Consider the following 23,341-nt stretch of genomic DNA (forward strand, 5'->3'; position numbering starts at 1 on the left):
GCAGTCCTACAATCTAAATTAGATGCCCTCAATCTCACACAAATGATCATCAAATCCACCAGGTACAACCCTAAATCCGTAAACATGGGCACCCTCATAGATATTATCCTGACCAACTTGCCCTCCAAATACACCTCTGCTGCTTTCAATCAGGATCTCAGCGATCACTGCCTCATTGCCTGCATCCGCTATGGGTCCATGGTCAAACGACCACCCCTCATCACTGTCAAAAGCTCCCAAAAACATTTCTGCGAGCAGGCCTTTCTAATCGACCTGGCCCGGGTATCCTGGAAGGATATTGACCTCATCCCGTCAGTCGAGGATGCCTGGTCATTCTTTAAAAGTAATTTCCTCACCATCTTAAAATCAGCAGCATGCCCCTTTCAAAAAATGTAGAACTAAGAACGGATATAGCCCCTGGTTCACTCCAGACCTGACTGCCCTCGACCAGCACAAAAACATGCTGTGGCGGACTGCACTAGCATCGAAAAGTCCCCGCGATATGCAACTGTTCAGAGAAGTCAGGAAACAATACACGCAATCAGTCAGGAAAGCAAAGGCTAGCTTTATCAAACAGAAATTTGCATACTGTAGCTCTTAACTCCAAAAAGTTTTGGGACACTGTAAATTCCATGGAGAATAAGAGCACTTCCTCCCAGCTGCCCACTGCACTGAGGCTAGGTAACACTGTCACTACCGATAAATCCACGATAATCGAGAATTTCAATAAGCATTTCTCGCAGCTACTTGCACAAGCCTCCCAAACTCACCCAAATCCAGATAGCAGATGTTCTGAAAGAGCTGCAAAACCTGGACCCTTACAAATCAGTTGGGCTAGACAACCTGGACCCTCTCCTTCTAAAATTATCCACCTCTATTGTTGAAACTCCTATTACCAGTCTGTTCAACCTCTTTCGTTTCGTCCGCGATACCTAAAGATTGGAAAGCTTACGCAGTCATCCCCCTCTTCAAAGGGGGTGACACTCTAGACCCAAACTGTTATAGACCTATATCCATCCTGCCCTGCCTTTCTAAAGTCTTCGAGAGCCAAGATAAAACAGATCCCTGACCATTTCGAGTCCCGCAGTACCTTCTCCGCTGTGCAATCCGGTTTCAGAGCTGGTCACAGGTGCACCTAAGCCACGCTCAAGGTCCTAAACGATATCATAACCGCCATCAATAAAAAGACACTACTGTGCAGCCGTCTTCATCGCCCTGGCCAAGGCTTTCGACTCTGTCAATCACCACATTCTTATCGGCAGACTCAACAGCCTTGGTTTCTCACCAACTACTTCTCAGACAGAGTTCAGTATGTCAAATCAGAGGGCCTGTGGTCCAGACCTCTGACAGTCTCTGGGGTTACCACAGGGTTCAATTCTCGGGCAGACTCTTTTCTCTGTATATATCAACGATGTCGCTCTTGCTGCGGGTGATTCCCTGATCCACCTCTACGCAGACGACACCATTCTGTATACATCTGGCCCTTCTTTAGACACGGTGTTAACAAACCTTAAAACGAGCTTCAATGCCATTCAACACTCCTTCCTTGGCCTCCAACTGCTCTTAAAACGCTAGTAAAACTAAATGCATGCTTTTCAACCGTTCGCTGCCCGCACCCGCCCCCCCGACAAGCATCACTACTCTGGACGGTTCTGACTTAGTGATTTGTAGTTTTCCACATATTCTAGGTGTCTAGCTAGACTGTAAACTCTCCTTCCAGACTCATATTAAACATCACCAATCCTAAATTAAATCTAGAATTGGATTCCTATTTCGCAACAAAGCATCCTTCACTCATGCCGCCAAACATACCCTCGTAAAACTGACTATCCTACCGATCCTTGACTTTGGCGATGTCATTTACAAAATAGCTTCCAATACTCTACTCAGCAAACTGGATGCAGTCTATCACAGTGGCATTCGTTTTATCACCAAAGCCCCATATACCACCCACCACTGCGACCTGTATGCTCTAGTCGGCTTGCCCTCGCTAGCTATTCGTCACCAGACCCACTGGCTCAAGGTCATCTATAAGTCTATGCTAGGTAAAGCTCCACCTTATCTCAGCTCACTGGTCACGATAACAACACCCACCCGTAGCACACGCGCCAGCAGGTATATCTCACTGGTCATCCCCAAAGCCAACACCGCCTTTCCTTCCCGTTCTCTGCTGCCAATGACTAGAACAAATTGCAATTTAAAAAAATAGAAAAAAATTGAAGCTGGAGACTTATATTTCCCTCGATAACTTTAAACATCAGCTATCTGAGCAGCTAACCGATCAATGTAGCTGTACATAGCCCAACTGTAAATAGCCCATCCAATCTACATACCTCATCCCCATATAGTTTTTATTTACTTTTCTGCTCTTTCAACACCAGTATTTCTACTTGCACATTATCATCTGCACATCTATCACTCAGGTGTTAATTTGCTAAATTGAATTACTTTGCTACTACGGCCTATTTATTGCCTTACCTCCTCACGCCATTTGCACACAATGTATATAGACTTTCTATTTTCTATTGTGTTATTGACTGTACGCATGTTTATTCCATGTGTAACTCTGTGTTGTTTGTGTCGCACTGCTTTGCTTTATCTTGGCCAGGTCGCAGTTGTAAATGAGAACTTGTTCTCAACTAGCCTACCTAGTTAAAAAAAGGTGAAATATATATTTTTTAAAGTCTCAAATTGGGTTGAGGTCGGGTGATTGTGGAGGCCAGGTCATCTGATGCACCACTCCATCACTCTCCTTGGTCAAATAGACCTTGCACAGCCTAAAAGTGTGTTTTGGGTCATTGTCTTGTTGAAAAACAAATTTTATAGTCTCACTAAGCGCAAACCAGATGGGATGGCATATCGCTGCAGAATGCTGTGGTAGCCATGCTGGTTAAGTGTGCCTTGAATTCTAAATAAATCACAAACAGTGTCACCAACAAAGCACCCCCACACAATCACACCTCCTCCATGCTTCACAGGGTAGAAACCGCACATGCAGAGATCATCTGTTCACCTGCTCTGTGTCTCAGAAAGACACAGAGGTTGGAACCAAAAATCTCCAATTTGGATTTCCACCAGTCTAATGTCCATTGCTTGTGTTTCCGGGCACAAGCAAGTCTCTTCTTCTTATTGGTGTCCTTTAGTAGTGGTTTCTTTGCAGCAATTCGACCATGAAGGTCTGATTCACACAGTCTCCTCTGAACAGTTTATGTTGATATGTCTGTTACTTGAACTCTGTGAAACATTTATTTGGGCTGCAATTTCTGAGGCTTGTAAATCTAATGAACGTATCCTCTACAGCAGAGGTAACTCTGGGTCTTCCTTTACTGTGGCGGTCCTCATGAGAGCCAGTTTAATCATAGAGCTTGATGGTTTTTGCAACTGCACCTGAAGGAACTTTCAAAATTGTTGACATTTTCCAGATTGACTGACCTTCATGTCTTAAAGTAATGGACTGTCGTTTCTCATTGCTTATTTGAGCTGTACTTGCCATAATATGGACTTCATCTTTTATCAAATAGGGCTATGTTATGTTTCCCACAACTACCTTATAACAACAAAACTGATTGGCTCAAACGCCAATTAGAAGTCTGAATCACATCCGCCCGTGATTGCGAGTCCCATAGGGCAGTGCACAATTGGCCCAGCATCGTCCGGGTTTGGCCGGGGTAGGCCGTCATTGTAAATGAGAATTTGTTCTTAACTGACTTGCCTAGTTAAAAAGGTTACATTTAAAAAATATATATACACTGCTCAAAAAAATAAAGGGAACACTTAAACAACACAATGTAACTCCAAGTCAATCACACTTCTGTGAAATCAAACTGTCCACTTAGGAAGCAAGACTGATTGACAATAAATGTCACATGCTGTTGTGCAAATGGAATAGACAACAGGTGGAAATTATAGGCAATTAGCAAGACACCCCCAATAAAGGAGTGGTTTGCGGTGTGACAAAGACCTTCTCAGTTCTATGCTTCCTGGCTGATGTTTGGTCACTTTTGAATGCTGGCGGTGCTTTCACTCTAGTGGTAGCATGAGACGGAGTCTCACACCACACAAGTGGCTCAGGTAGTGCAGCTCATCCAGGATGGCACATCAATGCGAGCTGTGGCAAGAAGGTTTGCTGTGTCTGTCAGCGTAGTGTCCAGAGCATGGAGGGCTACCAGGAGACAGGCCAGTACATCAGGAGACGTGGAGGAGGGAGGAGGGAACTACCAGCAGCAGGACGCTACCTCCGCCTTTGTGCAAGGAGGAGCAGGGGGAGCACTGCCAGAGCCCTGCAAATGACTCTCAGCAGCACAAATGTGCATGTGTCTGCTCAATGGTCAGAAACAGACTCCATGAGGGTGGTATGAGGGCCCGACGTCCACGTGGGGTTGTGCTTACAGCCAACACGTGCAGGACCGTTGGCATTTGCCAGAGAACACCAAGATTGGCAAATTCGCCACTGCGCCTGTGCTCTTCACAGATGAAGCAGGTTCACACTGAGCACGTGACAGACGTGACAGAGTCTGGAGACGCCGTGAGAAGCGTTCTGTGCCTGCAAATCCTCTCCAGGTTTGCGGTGGGTCAGTCATGGTGGTGGGGTGGCATTTCTTTGGGTAGCCTGACTGCCATTAGGTACAGATGAGTCCTCAGACCCTTGTGACACACATATGCTGGTGCGGTTGGCCCTGGGTTCTCCTAATGCAAGACAATGCTAGACCTCATGTGGCTGGAGTGTGTCAGCAGTTCCTGCAAGAGGAAGGCATTGATGCTATGGACTGGCCCGCCCGTTCCCCAGACCTGAATCCAATTGAGCACATCTGGGACATCATGTCTCGCTCATCCACCAACGCCACACCACAGACTGTCCAGGAGTTGGAGGATGCTTTAGTCCAGGTCTGGGAGGAGATCCCTCAGGAGACCATCCGCCACCTCATCAGGAGCATGCCAGGCATTGTAGGGAGGTATCAGGCACGTGGAGGCCACACACTACTGAGCCTCATTTGACTTGTTTTAAGGACATTACATCAAAGTTGGATCAGCCTGTAGTGTGGTTTTCCACTTTAATTTTGAGTGTGACTCCAAATCCAGACCTCCATGGGTTGATAAATTTGATTTACATGATCATTTTTGTGTGTTTTGTCGTCAGCACATTCACTATGTAAGCAAAGTATTTAATAAGAATATTTCATTCATTCAGATCTAGGATGTGTTATTTTAGTGTTCCCTTTATTTTTTTGAGCAGTGTATATAATAAAAGGAAAGAAATTATACTTTTAACAAGGCACACCTGTTAATTGAAATGCATTCCAGGTGACTATCTCATGAAGCTGGTTGAGAGAATGCCAAGAGTGTGCAAAGCTGTTCAAGGCAAAGGGTGGCTACTTTGAAGAATCTAAAATATATTTTGATTTGTTGAGCACTTTTTTGGTTACGACATGATTCCATGTGTTATTTCATAGTTTTGATGTCTTCACTATTATGTTACAATGTAGAAAATAGTAAAAATAAAATAAAGTGTCTAGGCAACAGGATAGATAATAAACAGTAGCATGTGATGAGTCAAAAAAAGGGCCATTACAGCTAACTATTTAGCAGTCTTATGGCTTCGGAGTAGAAGTTGTTCAGGGTCCTGTTGGTTCCAGACTTGCTGTGAGGTAGAAGAGAGAACAGTCTGTGTCTTGGGTGGCTGGAGCCTTTGATCATTTTTAGGGCTTTCCTCTGACACCGCCTGGTATAGAGGTCCTGGATGGCAGGCAGCTTGGCCCCAGTGATTTACTGGGCCGTACGCACTACCCTCTGTAGTGCCTTGCGGTCAGAGGCCGAGCAGTTGCCATAACAGACGGTGATGCAACCCGTCAGGATGCTCTCGATGGTGCAGCTGTATAACTTTTTGAGGATCTGAGGGCCCATGCCAAATCTTTTCAGCCTCCTGAGGGGGAAGAGGCATTGTCGTGCCCTCGTCACAACTATGTTGGTATCATGACTGCATGGCCATCATTAAGTTTGCCGACGACACAACAGTAGTAGGCGTAATCACCGACAACGATGAGACAGCTAATAGTGAGGAGGTCAGAGACCTCGCCGTGTGGTGCCAGGACAACAACCTCTCCCTCAACGTGATCAAGACAAAACAAATGATTGTGGACTAAAGGAAAAGGAGGGCCGAGCACGCTCCCATTCTCATTGACGAGTCCCCATGCTTGTCTCAAAGCAGTGCGAAAATGCTGTCCCAATCATGAAATTATGGTTGACCACACATGGCTAAAGTATAAAGCTTAAAGTATTTAAAACGGTTGGATGTAAGTTTCAGTAAAGCAACAATATGATAAATGCCTTCAATGACATTAGCTTACTTTATTCCAATATTTTTGTCATTCAGTGATATTCACTCCCACAGTAAATATTGATCGATCCATCTAGTTGTGGTTAAGAAAACGTGGATACATCGTGGTAGGCTTTGCTAAGTGATGGGCGAATCGACATGCCCCGCAATGTTTAGAACTGCCACGAGGATGGTAACAGCCTAGTAATGGCCGCTGCCTAGAAACCATAATTGTGAAGCATCAAATCTCATGAACGTGCATTGCCAACGCCAGACTTAGCTAGGACTCGTCTTATTTTTGGTTGGTGCAACAGGTGTAAATTCTGATCCCAAAGTCGGACGTAGCTATGCCCGACCTAGCATTTAAGACAAACGTCTGTACGCCCGACTGGTGTAACCGGCCAAAGATCAGCTAGATGCAGGCAGGTGTGTGCAAGGCAGTATTGAATGTGTCAGTTTGTCACCTGGATTACTCCAATTTGTCTCTTGACCTGTGCACCTACGCTGTAAACTTTCATTTGTAGGCTAGGTTGTAGCAACCTCATGATGGGTATAGGGAAAATTTGAGTATCAAGTAGTAGCCTATGCCTATCGATGTAACATTGAGCTGGGTGAATGGAATATGAACTAAAGTCATCCAATATGCTGTAACAGAAATAAACACCGACCGCCACTGATTCTGACAGTGACTAATTATGCTTAGTGAAATGGATTGCTTTCTCAGTGCAGTACGCATATATTCATGTCATTCACCTAATGAATAACTACAGTCATTAGGTGAATGGGTCATTCATGTGGTGGCTCAGGTAACAATCCTTTAATTTAACCTTGTATGGTGGTACCGGAGTGCCAAGTCTAGGACCAAAAGGCTACTTCTACCCCCAAGCCGTAAGACTGCTTGACCCCCCCCCATTTGTTTGTACACTGCTCCTACTCGCTGTTTATCATCTATGCATAGTCACTTCACCCCTACCTACATGTACAAATTACCTCAACCTGTACCCCCGCACACTGACTTGGTATTGGTACCACCTGTATATAGCATCCACACTGACTTGGTACTGGTACCCCCTGTATATAGCCTCCACACTGACTTGGTACTCCCTGTATATAGCCTCCACACTGACTTGGTTCTGGTACTCCCTGTATATAGCCTCCACACTGACTTGGTACTCCCTGTATTTAGCCTCCACACTGACTTGGTACTGGAACTCCCTGTATATAGCCTCCACACTGACTTGGTACCCTGGTATATAGACCTCCACACTGACTTGGTACTCCCTGTATATAGCCTCCACACTGACTTGGTACTTCCTGTATATACCTCCACACTGACTTGGTACTGGTAGCCCCTGTATATAGCCTCCACACTGACTTGGTACTGGTACCCCCTGTATATAGCCTCCACACTGACTTGTACTCCTGTATATAGCCTCCACACTGACTTGGTACTGGTACCCCTGTATATTAGCTCCACACTGACTTCGGACTTCCCCTGTATATAGCCTCCACACTGACTTGGTACTGGTACCCCCCTGAATATAGCCTCCACACTGACTTGGTACTGGTATCCGCCCTGTATATAAGCCTCCACACTGACTTGGTACTCCTGTATATAGCCTCCACACTGACTGGTACTGGTACTCCTGTATATAGCCTCCACACTGACTTGGGTACTGGTACCCCTGTATATAGCCTCCACACTGATTGTACCCTGATAATAGCCTCCCACTGACTGGTACTCCCTGTATATAGCCTCCACACTGACTGGTACTCCTGTATATAGCCTCCACACTGACTTGGTACTGGACTCCCTGTATATAGCCTCCACACTGACTTGGTACTGGTACTCCTGTATATACCTCCACACTGACTTGGTCACTGGTACCCCCTGTAATATTCTCCACACTGACTTGTACTGTACTCCTGTATATAGCCTCGTTATTGTTATGTTCGCTCCTACCAGGTCCTACAGGTCGCTCCTACCAGGTGGGTGGCGAGAATCTGTCTCCGCACCACGTGTCCCCAGGCTCTGTTCTAGCCCTCTCTATTCTCGCTATACACCAAGTCACTTGGCTCTTGTCATATCCTCACATGGTCTCTCCTATCATGCTATGCAGACGACACACAATTAATCTTGCTCCTTTCCCCCTCTGATAACCAGGTGGTGAATCGCATCTCTGCATGTCTGGCAGACATATCAGTGTGGATGACGGATCACCACTCAAGCTGAACCTCGGCAAGACGGAGCTGCTCTTCCTCCCGGGGAAGGACTGCCCGTTCCATGATCTCGCCATCACGGTTGACAACTCCATTGTGTCCCTCCTCCAGAGTGCTAAGAACCTTGGCGTGATCCTGGACAACAACCCTGTCGTTCTCAACTAACATCAAGGCGGTGACCCGTTCCTGTAGGTTCATCTCTAAAACATTCGCAGAGTAACACCTGCCTCACGCAGAAGCGGCGCAGGTCCTAATCCAGGCACTTGTCATCTCCCGTCTGGATTACTGCAACTCGCTGTTGGCTGGGCTCCCTGCCTGTGCCATTAAACCCCTACAACTCATCCAGAACGCCGCAGCCCGTCTGGTGTTTCAACTTTCCCAAGTTCTCTCACGTCACCCCGCTCCTCCGCTCTCTCCAACTGGCTCCGTTGAAGTCGCATCCGCTACAAGACCATGGTGCTGCCTACGGAGCTGTGAGGGGAACGGCACCTCCGTACCTTCAGGCTCTGATCAGGCCCTACACCAAACAAGGGCACTGCGTTCATCCACCTCTGGCCTGCTCGCCTCCCTACCTCTGAGGAAGTACAGTTCCCGCTCAGCCCAGTCAAAACTGTTCGCTGCTTCTGGCACCCCAATGGGGAACAAACTCCCTCACGACGCCAGGTCAGCGGAGTCAATCATCACCTTCCGGAGACACCTGAAACCCCACCTCTTTAAGGAATACCTAGGATAGGATAAAGTAATCCTTCTAACCCCCCCCCCTTAAGAGTTAGATGCACTATTGTAAAGTGGTTGTTCCACTGGATATCATAAGGTGAATGCACCAATTTGTAAGTCGCTCTGGATAAGAGCGTCTGCTAAATGACTTAAATGTAAATGTAATGTTATTGTGCTACTTTTTATTATTCTTTTTTACTTTACTTTATTTGGTAAATATTTTCTTAACTCTTCTTGAACTGCACTTTTGTTTCAGGGCTTGTAAGTGAGCATTTCACGTTAAGGTCTACACTTGTTGTATTCGGCGCATGTGACAAATAAAGTTTGATTTGACTTGGTGTCGGAGAGTTGTGTTGTGTTACGTACAACAACAAAAAATGATCATCACAAAAATGTCTACTTGTGAAACTGATTTTCACACAGACATGCATGCAAACACACACACCACAGGGGAGCCCTGGGCCCTGTGTATTACAAGGCAGTGGAGGTATATGGTTGTCCCACATATTTTACTCCTTCACATCTGTAAGGATACGTGAGCCATGGTGAAAATTCATCTAGATGCAGGGCTGAGAGTTTGATACACTAGGCCAGACAGACAGACAGCCAGAGAGAGACATTATGCACATTCATAGTCCTAAGATATCTGTAACACTTTCTATTGTGTCTTGACTGACTGTCCTGTCAATAACAATGTTGGCACTAAAACAAATTCATTTCTGTTTATTCGTTTATTGATGTACCATGGTTAATTTTTGATTTGCAATACAGTTTTCAATTCAAACTAAAAATATATATTTTATATTCCATATTCACAGTACGGCTGGGCGATATGGCAAATAAATTATCACGATATATATATATATATATTCATTCGATAACGATAATTATCACAATATTAATCAAATAATGTGTTAAAGGTTTGATATCTTCTTCAGGCTCAAGAATGCCTAAAAAAAACAAAGGCATATATTTTGAAGATTCCACTCTGTCAATATAGTGGATAGTGAGGCTAATATAAGGCTCTGACGTGCGACTAGACCACAGATCGGTAGTAGTAGCAAAATACGTCAAATCTGTCTTGAGCTGTTCCTCAACTTTTTCCCCAACACTAGAGTTTAGGCCGTGCGGTGTGAGAGAAATGTTTGCGGCCAGGGAGCACGTACCTGGGACCAATTAAATTGATAAGCCTCTTGAAACCTTCCTTTTTGACTGTGCGAATTGGTAGCATGTCCTTCGCAATGCATAATATCATGTGTGATGTCTTTGTGTCTTTCCGATGTTTGCATAAACGCTGTCAGTGTTGACTGCGTCGGGCGAACATCCCTAGATTGCCTGGTGCTTGAGGGGCGTTCATCAATACCGTGGCGCAAACTCAAACTTCCTGTATGTTCCAAAGAGTGATTTTTCTTCAGATGGGGAAAAAGTTTGTCGTATTACCAGACTTGGTAGCCACCTGTCTACGTCACAATTTGCACCGAACATTGCTCTGCTCTTTGTCCGACTTCAAAAAGCCAAACCACTTCCAAATAACTGAAACAGCTTAACCCTTTTTATCAATCATTTCTTAGTTGGAAGCTGCTCCTTCTCCATGGCTATCACTGACACTGTTTTTGCCTACATTACTCATTTTTCGTGGTTAATAGTGGCTACTCCATCACTCGAGGTGCTAAGTGGTTTTTAGTGGGTGTCTACCTCTCCACGTGCATATTGTCACTTCTCCGCACGTTCCTGCTGCGTCACAGAGGTGAAATGGAACTGCTGTACCTAATTATTCTATATCGACATTATCAAAAATGTATCTAAATGTTTTTATATCGTTATTGAGGGAAGTAAGTACCTCGATAATTATTGATATTGATTTATCGCCCAGCCCTAATTCAGTATAGAATATTCTATATTCACATTTACTTTACACCCAATTGAAGTGAATACACAACGGTCACATGGTCAAGGCACTGTTATGACTACCGGGCATACTTGTGGTGTACCTTGAACACACACTTTTGAGGTGAACACACACTTGATCAAAGGGGAGAAGCCACACACACACAGTTTCTGAGTTATCTGTATTATTGTTATACAACACTTACTGCTACATTGCAACTATTATACTGCTACTTTAGTAGTATTGCCTACATTTGATACCCTACTTTCCAATTCATGACAGTTAGAAACCAGGACATCATACAGCTGGCTGCAACCAGAGTGGAAACCCAGAAGCCTACTATGGAATAAAATTTAAGCATACTAGGGAATTAACAAAAATAACAGCAGCAAAGTGAAAGAGTGGAGCTATTTGGGGAATGTAACACTTACATGTTTGAAGGCTGCGCAGGCACACAGTCAATCAAACATCTAATATAACCTGCCACATTCACCTCTTGGTCCGTAGGAAACATGTGACATATCTGGGTGAAAACGGCAGTTTGAGTTGCGTCTGTTTCACTCTAGATGGTTACATTGTAGCAACACTGTTTGCGTATGGAAATGTGCTACATTGGTGCATTTGAACGCTACTGGCTACAATGTTTACAGTGCTGTTGATGAATATCATCGGGACGTTGGTTTCTAGACCACACCTACCTGGAATGTCGGAGTCACCCAGCACAACCGGCTGGGTGGCCCGGGTCACCCACGTAAGGGTCAGGCGGTTTGGCTGCGCCTTTCCCGGTGTTACATGGCAATCACACCTGCCGTCTTGAGCGAAGGTGCAGGCGGACTGCCAGTCGTCACGGTCGGTCCTTAGCCACCTCTTTGAATCCGAGGAAAGAGGACGAGGGGTCGATGAAGAAGAGGGAACGGGAGGAGGAAAAGGGAATTTTCTATTTAAATCCTAGAGACTTTCACCATTTTTTCCAGCCATCACTTGCCCCCTCGCATGCATTAATATGTCAACCACGAGGCACGTAATTCAACCTCAATCGTCTCGTTGGAAACTCAACACATATGAAATCAGCAGGCAGGAAAGATAGAGACGGCTCCGACTCCTTGGAGATAATATTTTAAATACAAGGTTTTATATAGGCAGTGAAGCAAAATGGCGACTTTAATACGAAGGAGGAGTATAACAAATCATTGCGCTGGCTGGAGCTAAAGGGAGGCACAAAAATATGTTTAGTGCAGTAATTTTCGATAGCTGCAAGAGAGTTAGTTAGAGTAAAAGAAAACGAACCTGAGGAAAAAAGGAACGAAAAGATTCGACCTCGGTCGCATTCGTTGCCGTCTGCGGTTCCTTACCTCGGGATTATTTCGTATTTTTTATACGGATATTATCTTCGCGGCCGTGTACAGTAATATAGTAAGTAGTGTGTTGGGTTATGCGCGTTCCCACTCTACCTTTGACAGTTGCAACTACAGTCGTCAGGCAACTTGCAAACTCTCGCGTTATTATGAATGTTATCGAGCAAGTAATATTCGGGGTTTCTGCCTAATAAACCCGGTACAAAACTGACCGTATGATACGGCTCATCCGACGTAACGCCGTTGGGTCATGACGAAAAGGGGTTAGGCTAAATTCTTAAAACCAGGCTTGATTTATGCGTTTTAATCTGGTACGCCTAATATTACGAAACATTCGGCTTTTATCGTTAAGCGCAGTTTCAGGTAGCCAATTGAACGCTCGGCAAAAATAACCCCTAGATTGTAATGTGTTTTTGTGCTGTTCCGTGGGTATCATGCCAGTCAATCCAAAAAATAAACCACTGCTAGGGTAGCAATCAAAACTTGCATAGTGATACTGGGACAGAATTGAATAGGCTTTTCAGCTCTTATCAGAAACGGATCAATCAATTTGATATAGAATGTGAAATAAATGACGAGATGATATGAAGACTATTATGGTTGAGCATTGCCGAGGTGTCATTTTATTCCAACAAACCAAATAAATTTCGAAAACCAAGGTCACTTGAAAGTTTCGCTTATTTTCCCCGCTAAGAAACGATTATTTATGATGATGATGATTATTATCATCGTCATTATTATTATATTTCTGTTAAAGTCAGCAAGTTTCTGTATGAGTGGCTAAATGTTCCCCATGTTACTCTGTTAATGATATGTAGGTCTAATGTATGTGGCCTGCAGGCCTACTTCTGTATCCACTGAATCATGGTCACTTACAGTGAATGTGGTATCATAGCCACGTACAGTGGGCTCACACAACCAGAGGAGACTTCAGCTCTCTCTCAGGGTGTGATTGGTGTCAGGCAGCATGACCTAATATTTCCTATAAATGGAATCATCAGAAACAATGATGTAATCCGTGGACACTGGCTGTTCCCCTAAACCCCCAGAAGAGGGCAGGGTATACTTATTTTATGGCTGGGCAATATCAGAGCCCAAGCAGGGTTATAGATGGAGAATGTATGCTACTTTCCACCACTCTTTGAAGTAGTTACTGACAGTGGTGGAAAAAGTACCCAATTGTCATACTTGAGTAAAAGTATAGATACCTTAATAGCAGGTGTGATATCCCTCCTCCTCGGGCTAATGTTCCTATCGACTCAGTAAGGCCAGCAGGCTAGTCTCTTTTATTTGTCTTTTTTTATTGGTATGTAACTGTTATGAAAGTTGTATTGTCAATTTTGTTTTGTATTTAAACGCCACTTTAAACATGTACTTTACGTTTAAAAGAACGCCATTAAAATACTACTTGAGTAAAAAATCTAAAAGTATTTGGTTTTAAATACACTGAAGTATCAAAAGTAAATGTGTAAATCATTTAAAATGCCTTATGTTAAGCAAAGCAGACAGCACCATTTTCTTGTTTTTAAAATGTAAGGATAGCCAGGTTCACACTCCAGCACTCTGAGATTGCTGTGTTCTTCACATGTTATCTTGATAAGTGTGTGAATTTGACTATTTTCCTGTCCTGCTAAGCGTTCAACGTGTGCGAGTGCTTTTGGTTGTCAGGGAAAATATATGGAGTAAAAAGTAGATTATTGTCTTTAGGAATGTAGTGAAGTAAAAATAAAAGTTAGCAAAAATATAAATAGTAAAGTACAGATACCCAAAAAACGACTTAAGTAGTACTTTAAAGTATTTTTACTTAAGTACTTTACACCCCTGCTTACTGATGAGACATGACTTGACAGTGAAAGCTATGTGGCGGAGCCCTTATTTTCACCTGTCAATTTATGTTAAATCAGTTAGGCCTGCTTCAAGGAAGGAATTATTAAGTATGCTGTTATAATGTATTCCATCACCTTTCCTTCTCTGCTTCTCTTCTTCTGGACTGATTTGAAATAGTTTGTAAAGTGAAAGTAACATGACCAAAAACCTGCCTCCTTTCATCTGTCAAGGCCTCAGAGCTTTAGAGTGTGTAGCTACATTTAAATTGTTGTCTACCCCATCACATATCTATGAAATATCCAGTGTTGCCTCAATACTGGGTTGTGACACTTGTGAGACTAAAATATAGACAGGCCAGAATATCATACCACTGGAGAAGCGACAGACAATTCAAATCTAGAATTGATTATTGGTTGGTATCTTTCAATCTTATGAATCTTGTCAGTGAGTGTGCTATTTCCTCAGCTCCTCTGACAGACCATTGTTCCATTATTCTTTCCTTTAGTTTTGATAATGACAAGAGATTTCCTAAAGCATACTGGAAATATAACTCTTCTTTTAAAGAATGAGTCATTTTGTTTACAGTCTAAAGCTCTTATCAGAGAGACCTGTCTCGATCCTGCTCTTTCTTATACTAACAAATGGGAAATGATTCAATTCTGACTTCGATGTCTTGCCATCATTACTGGTAAAATGCTAGTTCGGAAAAGATTCTCCAAGCAGATGGATATTATTGTTGATATTAACAGGCTGAGCAATAAACTTGATTTAAATGAAGATGAAGAAGCCAAGCTTGCTAAATGCCAATGTGGCCTGCACGACATATACAACGATCAAACAAAGGGTGCCTTCATCTGTTCAAAGGCCAAATGGATTGACAAATTGGAGAAGTGTAGGCAGACTAGGAATATTATTGCATCCATTTATGTAAATGACACTATAATAGTTCTTATACCCAAACCAAAGAAGGACTCTCTTTACCTGGACAATTGGAGACCAATCACGTTGTTGGCAACTGACTATAAGTTACTAGCCCATGTCTATGCCAATCGGCTGAAACAAGGCCTTGATGATATAAATCAGTGAAAGTCAATCAGCCTTCATTAAAGGAAGGAGTATTCATAACCGTATACGATTGGTATTGGATATTTTAGATTACAGTGAGTTAATGGAAGATGATGGCTTTATGTTGTTTTTCGATTTTTTTAAAGGATTTTGACACTTTAGAGCACAACTTTGTATTTAGAACTCTCTCTACTTTTAGATTTGGGGAGAATTTCTGTAAAGTGATAAGGATGATGTATATTAAAGTTTGGTGGCTATGAGTAATGGGACATCCCTTACTTTCTCTCGCTTGAAGAATTAGACAGTGTTGTCCAATCTCCCCTCTTTTATTTATTTTAGCCACAGATTTACTAGCAAATCTGAGAAAATCTGTGAATTTTAAAGGGATCCGTATTTTTGGTAAAGATATAAATATCAGTCAATTTGCAGATGACACTGCCCTTTTCCTGAAGGATAGGGCGGCTATTCCCTTGGCTATTGACAGAATCAAGACATTTTCTATGGCCTCTGGGTTGACTAACAACCTTAACAAATGTGACCTCATGCCAATTCACTGCTGTGACTGTCAACGTTGCCTCCATACCAGTTAAAAAGGAAGTTAAATGTTCAGGAATTGTTATCACCAAAAAACGTTTCAGATAGAGAATCTTTAAACATCGATAATAGGATTAATTCCATAAGAGTTTCATCAGGTCAGTGGCTGCAACGTGATATCTCAATTTTGGGTCGTATTATTTTATCCAAGACTGATGGTTTATCTAGAATCATTTACCCAAGTCAGTCCCTTTTTCTTTCTTCTAATAACATAAAACAATTCAAATCTGTTATATTTAGATTTATTTGGAGGAATAAAACGCATTATATTGGGAAATTTCAATTAGTGAAAGACTATGATCGTGGAGGTTTACAGGCTATTTATTTTTAGTCGTGCTTTCAGAATTAAATGGTTGAAATAATGTCTGTCTAATCCTACGTCTATGTGGTATCATATCCCTAACAGTCTGTTTAATGAACTTGGTGGACTTGAACATTCCTAATAAAATGGGATTTTGACCCTCCAAGTTTCACCAGCAAAATGTATTTTTATGGAAAATAATATTCCAGCACAATTTTCCCCCCATAAAACATTGATTTGGAATAATAGAGTTATTCAAATGAATAGGAAATCAATTTTCAATTTTTTGGTTTGACAAGGGTATTCGTTGTGTATGCGATTTGTTAGACAACACTGGGGAGTTTCTCCCGTTTGATGAGTTCATTGGTAAATTTCAGGTTAATATTACTCAGAGAGAATATATGAAGGATTGCAAAGCAATTCTACTCCCTTTACTTGGACTTACTAAGAACACTTTGTTATATTATGAGGTTGTTCCCACTTTTCCAAGTTTAGAAATTAATGACTTGAACCTTTTGGCAAAAAAATTCAACAATAAGTGGATACGATTGGCAGTTAAAGAAGACATTTATGGTGGTTATAATTCAATATATTGCTATGGAAGTGACCAACCCATGCTATGGTCAACAGTGACTACCTTTTACCTTAATTGTCCAGTTATCCCAACAGTTAAAGAAAGAAATTTTAAAATATTTTCTTCCATTTACCCTGTTAATGATTTGTTGCACAAAAGGTAACATTTTGACAAAACGCCTTGTGTTTTTTGTTCCTCTAATTCAAAATTTATAGAGCATTTATTTTTTTCATACCGCCATTCTAGTAAACTATGGATTGAAACTCATGAATAGTTGTGTATAAAATCTCTAGAATGACCTATGTTTACCTTTTGATGATGTTAAATGGCATTATGCTTATCCTTGTAATTCTGATCATAACTATTTTATTAACATTGTCATTCTCTTGGCCAAATATTATATTCACACATGTAAATTGGGGTGGAAAAATTCCTTATTTTGTAGTTTTTTTCATTATTCTGTTACAAATTTATAAATCCCTCAAACTTGTGAAACTTAAAAAGTCGGGAAAATTATTAGAAGTGCCTGGTGTTTTATTATGATTTTCATTGTATTCACAGGAATGTCCCTGTATTGATGTTTAATATTGTTATTATTGTTGCAATAAATGTGGCCATGTTGACAGCTGTCCATTGACGAGATGCCAGTCGCGTAAGTAGCCTGCAACAAATTTTCAAAAGACAACTTCCTAAAGTGGCAGGGCGGGATCTCTTGGGTTGCCGTTTGAAACAAACATAGGTGTTTTCCATTAGAATATGGCAGAGAAGAATAAAATAAAAAAGTATTATTTTTATTTCACCTTTATTTAACCAGGTAGGCCAGTTGAGAACAAGTTCTCATTTACAACTGCGACCTGGCCAAGATAAAGCAAAGCAGTGCGACAAAAACAACAACACAGAGTTACACATAAGCAAACGTACAGTCAATAACACAATACAAAAATCTATGTACAGCAATATATAGGCCATAGAGGCGAAATAATTACAATTTAGCATTAACACTGGCATGATAGATGTGTAGATGATGGTGTGCAAATAGAGATACTGGGGTGCAAAAGAGCAAAAAAACTATATGGGGATGAGGTAGTTGGGTGTGCTATTTACAGATTGGCTGTGTACAGGTACAGTGATCGGTAAGCTGCTCAGACAGCTGATGCTTAAAATTAGAGAGGGAGACATAAGACTCCAGCTTCATAGATTTTTGCAATTCGTTCCAGACATTGGCAGCAGAGAACTGTAAGGAAAGGCGGCCAAAGAAAGTGTTGGCTTTGGGGATGACCAATGCAATATACCTGCTGGAGCGCYTGCTACGGGTGGGTGTTGCTATGGTGACCAGTGAGCTGAGATAAGGATGGGCTTTACCTAGCAAAGACTTATAGATGACCTGGAGCCAGTGGGTTTGGTGACGAATATGTAGCGAGGGCCAGCCAACGAGAGCATACAGGTCGCAGTGGTGGGTAGTATATGGGGCTTTGGTGACAAAACGGATGGCACTGTGATAGACGACATCCACTTTGCTGAGTAGAGTGTTAGAGGCTATTTTGTAAATCAAGGATCGGTAGGATGCAGGGTGGTATACTGCTGGCAATGATGAAGTATGCAACAACACCTCTTCAACACAAGGTTCCCACAGGGGTGTGTGCTCAGCCCCCTCCTATACTCCCTTTTCACCCATGACTGTGTGGCCAGTCTATGACTGGGGTGGCTGGGGTCTTGGACAATATTTAGGGCCTTCCTCTGACACCGCCTGGTGTAAAGGTCCTGGATGGCAGGCAGCTTAGCCCCATTGATGTTGGGGCCGTACGCACTACCCTCTGTAGTGCCTTGCGGCCGGAGGCCGAGCAGTTGCAGTACCAGGTAGTGATGCAACCAGTCAGGATGCGCTCGATGTTGCAGCTGTAAAAACTTTTGAGGATCTGAGGACCCATGCCAAATCTTTTCAGTCTCCTGAGGGGGAATAGGTTTTGTTGTGCCCTCTTCACAACTGTCTTGGTGTGTTTGGACCATTCTAGTTTGTTAGTGATGTGGAGACCAAGGAACTTGAAGCTCTCAACCTGCTTCACTGCAGCCCCGTCGATGAGAATGGGGGCGTGCTCGGTCCTCAATTTCCTGTAGTCCACAATCATCTCCTTTGTCTTGATTACGTTGAAGGAGAGGTTGTTATTCTGTCACCACCCGGCCAGGTCTCTGATCTCCTCCGTATAAGCTGTCTCGTCGTTGTCGGTGATCAGGCCTACCACTGTTGTGTCGTCTGCAAACTTAATGATGATGTTGGAGTCGTGCCTGGCCATGCAGTTTTGGGTGAACAGGGAGTACAGGAGGGGACTGAGCATGCACCCCTGAGGGGCTCCAGTGTTGAGGATCAGCGTGGCAGATGTGTTGCTACCTACCCTCACCACCGGGGGGCGGCCCGTCAGGAAGTCCAGGATCCAGTTGCAGAGGGAGGATCCTTAGCGTAGCGATGAGCTTTGAAGGCACTATAGTGTTGAACGCTGAGCTGTCGTCAATCAATAGCATTCTCACGTAGGTGTTCCTTTTGTCCAGGTGGGAAAGGGCAGTGTGGAGTGCAATAGAGATTGCATCATCTGTGTATCTGTTTGAACGGTATGCAAATTGGAGTGCGTCTAGGGTTTCTAGGATAATGGTGTTAATGTGAGCCATTACCAGCCTTTCAAAGCACTTCATGGCTACAGATGTGAGTGCTACGGGTCTGTAGTAATTTAGGCAGATTACCTTAGTGCTCATTAGCAGAAATTGGCAGTCCTCAATCTCAAACATATGGGGAGGTTTTACCCCATCCATCAATCTTCCTTCTCTCTTACAACATACAGGTAACTGACAAAATAAAGGAAACACTTGAGTAAACTAGGTATACAAAGAATATTGAAAGCAGGTGCTTCCACACAAGTATGGTTTCTCAGTTAATTAAGTAATTAACATCTGATCGTGCTTAGGGTCATATATACAAATGCCCAGTTGCCCATTATTTTGGCTACCTTGGTTAGAAGACGAGATCTCAGTGACTTTGAAAGAGTGGTCTCAAAGGAGCATAGGGGGTTTAAAGGGTGTCTGTGTGTCTCAGTCACCAGAATTCAGCCCAATAAAACACTTATGGGAGATTCTAGAGCGACGCCTGAGACAGCGTTTTCCTCTGCCATCAACACAACACCAAATGATGGAATCTCTCGTGGAAGAATGGTGAGTTCCAGACACTTGTAGAATCCATTCCAAGGCACGTTGAAGCTGTTCTGGTGGCTTGTGGTGTCCCAACAACCTATTAAGACACTAAATGTCGGTGTTTCCTTTATTTTGGCAGTTACCTGTATTAGACCACAGTGCTAAGTGATAGCTGTCAATCCATCACGCAGATGTAGAGGAGTGTCCCAGTATTTTAAGCTACCTCCTGCTGTTCCCCTGGCATGGGTTTTATTTCAGTCTAATGAATGGTTAGGGCAGGTTCCTGGTCGACAGACCATAAATGCCTGATACAGGCATTGATTTACTCCTCCCTGTCTCTGCTGAGCAAGCACACGCCTGGTTAATGGCTCATAAAAGCTGTCAGGTGGAGACCTATAAGCCAACGTTTGAAAAAAAACATAGGCGTTGAAATAAGAAAGAGTGAAAAGGTGAGAGAGAAATGAATACATGATCACAGGTTACAAACGCTTTAAGTCCTATCTCCCTACCTACCTGCTCCACAGCTATACGCTCTATCACCTCTACCTCTGCCCATAATGAGACCGTCACACTGTTGACCGGACTTGTTTACCGTAGAATCATCAACACGATAAGAATTTACATGTAATTAGGCAGGGAGATTCTTGATATCACCCAGTAATTGTCTCCCAGCAGTAAACAATGCAGGCATGCAGACAGGATGGTGACAGGGGGAACTGTTTGGTATTCACTTACATGACCCATCCACTGAGTGACAGATGAAGGCACTGGTGGAAGGTGCCTTCGTCTGGATAGGGTGTGATATCCCTCCCAGTCTCTGTTTTTCTCTCTCCCCCCACTTCCTCTCTGTTTCTTTTTTTGCTCTTCATCTATTATATATACATTTTTGTACTTTTACCCCTTTTTCTCCCCAATTGATAGTTACAGTCTTGTCCCATCAATGCAACTCCCGTACGGACTCGGGAGAGGCGAAGGTCGAGAGCCATGCGTCCTCTGAAAAACAACCCTGCCAAGACACACTGCTCGCTTAATCCGAAAGCCAGCCGCACCAATGTGTGGATGAAACACTGTCCAGCTGGCAACCGGGGTCAGCTTGCAGGCACCCGGCCCAGCAGAAGGAGTCGCTAGAGCGCAATGGGACAAGGAAATCCCGGCCGGGAAAACCCACCCGTAACTCGGACGACGCTGGGCAAATTGTGTGCCGCCTCATGGGTCTCCCGGTCATGGCCGGCTGTAACACAGCCTGGGATCGAACCCGGTTCTGTAGTGACGCCTCAAGCACTGCGATGCAGTGCCTTAGACCGCTGCGCCACTCGGGAGCCCCATATCTCACTTATTCTATCCATTCTCTCTCTACCACTCTCCATCTCTCTCTTCCTCTTCTCTGTGTACATATCTCTCCCTTCCTCTTTTTCTGTCCCTCTCTGCTCTAGACACAGCACCTCTAGCCATTATGCATCCCTCATTCTTGTGGCGGGATGAAGGCAGAGAGAGATGAAGTCAGAAAGAAAGGGACAAGGAAGAGGGCTGGGGGTCTTGTCAAAGAAACATGACCATATTCAGAGAACAGCAGAGAACGGGACAAACATAAAACTTCTTTGTTGGCTACATTGTTTGATATCATTTAAGACTCTAGATTTCAGGAAATGGCAGGTACAGTTTTCAAAAATGCTAAATGCTCCAACTTCCTGAGGGGGAATTTGACTGACCCACTCCGGACCTCCCCCCTACTCAACTTTAGGCCTGCATCACCTTACCAGAAAACCCTAGGGAGAGCCCTGATTGTTTATACATTTAAACGTACAGTGAGCTCCAACAGTATTAGGATAGTGACGCATCTTTAGTTGTTTTGGCTCTGTACCCCAGCACCTTGGATTTGAAATGATACAATGACTACATCATTTCATCTGTAACTCTCACATCATTATTCACGATTCATTCAGGATTATCCGTAATCATGGTAGCATCCACATTCATGTAGAAGTGTTTGGAAACATATTCTATTTTTATTTAAATTAAAGTGTCTCCAAAATGAAACAATACATTATTTACCATTCATTTCTATTGGGCACAAAATAATCTGAAACACAACCAAAAAAACAGCAAATGCATCCAACAAATTTGTAGAGTGACACGCTTGATGTAGTCATTGTGTGCTATGAATATAGGACCAAATACCAAACGTTTTACTACTTTAATACACATATACAGTAAGTGAATTTGTGCCAATACATTTGGTCTCCAAACGGGGCGACTATGTACAAAGAAAGTGCTGTAATTTCGAAACGGAATTTCTAAATGAAAGCTGACAGTCTGCACTTTAACCTCATTGTCTCATTTCAAATCCAGGTGCTGAGGTACAGAGCCAGAACAACATCAAAATGTGTCACCGTCCCAATCCTTTTATAGTTCACTGTATTTCTAGTTTGCTAAGAGGAGCCAATTACCAAGTACCCATTCCTACTCTGGCAGTCTTCATTTGCCTATGATTTTAACAGCGTGGGCGTCGCACGCGTGCCATCGTGGTAGCTGGCGCTTCGCCAAAGTGGTTATTCAAGGTTGGCAGTTCTGTGATACCTGTGATAGCGTGGTGGGAGAAGGCTTCTACATAGGTTAGGTCGTTTTGTGTTTCTTCAGCCACTTGCAGACGTCCTGTTGGGTCCAAAGCACCGCTGGACGAGAGAAGGTGTGTATACACTATGTCTCATACAGATAAAGTGAAGGTATGTATAACTGCAATTGTGTGACACTTAGATTACGATAAGCGATGGATGTTCTATAATTATGCATTACTTTATCTAAAAAAACAAACAAGATTCTTCATATTCCATATCTCTTCTTAATATTTGTACAGCAAGCAAATGCATCATATCTTTAAAAACCCTTTTTCCATAACGTGTCGAAAACAAGCAACATATCCATGATATGACAAAGTAAACAGACAAAGAATGCAAGTGTCTGTACACATCTACCGTATGCATTTCCAAAATCCAAAATAAAAGTATAACAGTGCTTTTTCCATTTAACGGTCAAGTTGTTTGATCATTCAGACAGTCAAAGTCAGCTGAAGGGAGGGATAGAGGGAGGAATGGAGCAAAGGAGGGGAGGAGGTGTGGAGAGAGTAGCCTGACAGAGTTTATAAACCCAAGACTTCTGGGGAATGGAGCAAAGGAGGGGAGGAGGTGTGGAGAGAGTAGCCTCACAGAGTTCATAAACCCAAGACTTCTGGAATGGGCAAACGGAGGGGAAGGAGGTGTGGAGAGAGTAGCCTCCAGAGTTTATAAACCCAAGACTTCTGGGGAATGGAGCA

The 23,341-nt window shown here is 43.2% G+C and overlaps 1 protein-coding gene across 2 annotated transcripts in view; it reads right to left on the reverse strand.

Moving 5' to 3' along the window:
- LOC111979653 (zinc finger protein 512B-like) overlaps positions 1–12,746 on the reverse strand; it is an 86,367-nt gene extending 73,621 nt beyond the window's left edge. The window contains exons 1-2 of one of the 2 annotated variants that reach the window (XM_024010269.3): positions 12,491–12,746; positions 11,837–12,005 (exon numbers count right to left, since the gene is read on the reverse strand). The gene's annotated coding sequence lies outside the window, so the exon portion shown is untranslated. Of the gene's footprint in view, positions 1–11,836; positions 12,006–12,425 lie in introns of both variants that reach the window. The other variant, XM_024010268.3, reaches the window with a different exon arrangement.
- Between the last annotated feature and the right edge of the window lie 10,595 nt (positions 12,747–23,341).

This window comes from Salvelinus sp. IW2-2015, linkage group LG19, assembly GCF_002910315.2.
Source record: "Salvelinus sp. IW2-2015 linkage group LG19, ASM291031v2, whole genome shotgun sequence".
In the NCBI taxonomy this organism is placed as follows: domain Eukaryota; kingdom Metazoa; phylum Chordata; class Actinopteri; order Salmoniformes; family Salmonidae; genus Salvelinus; species Salvelinus sp. IW2-2015.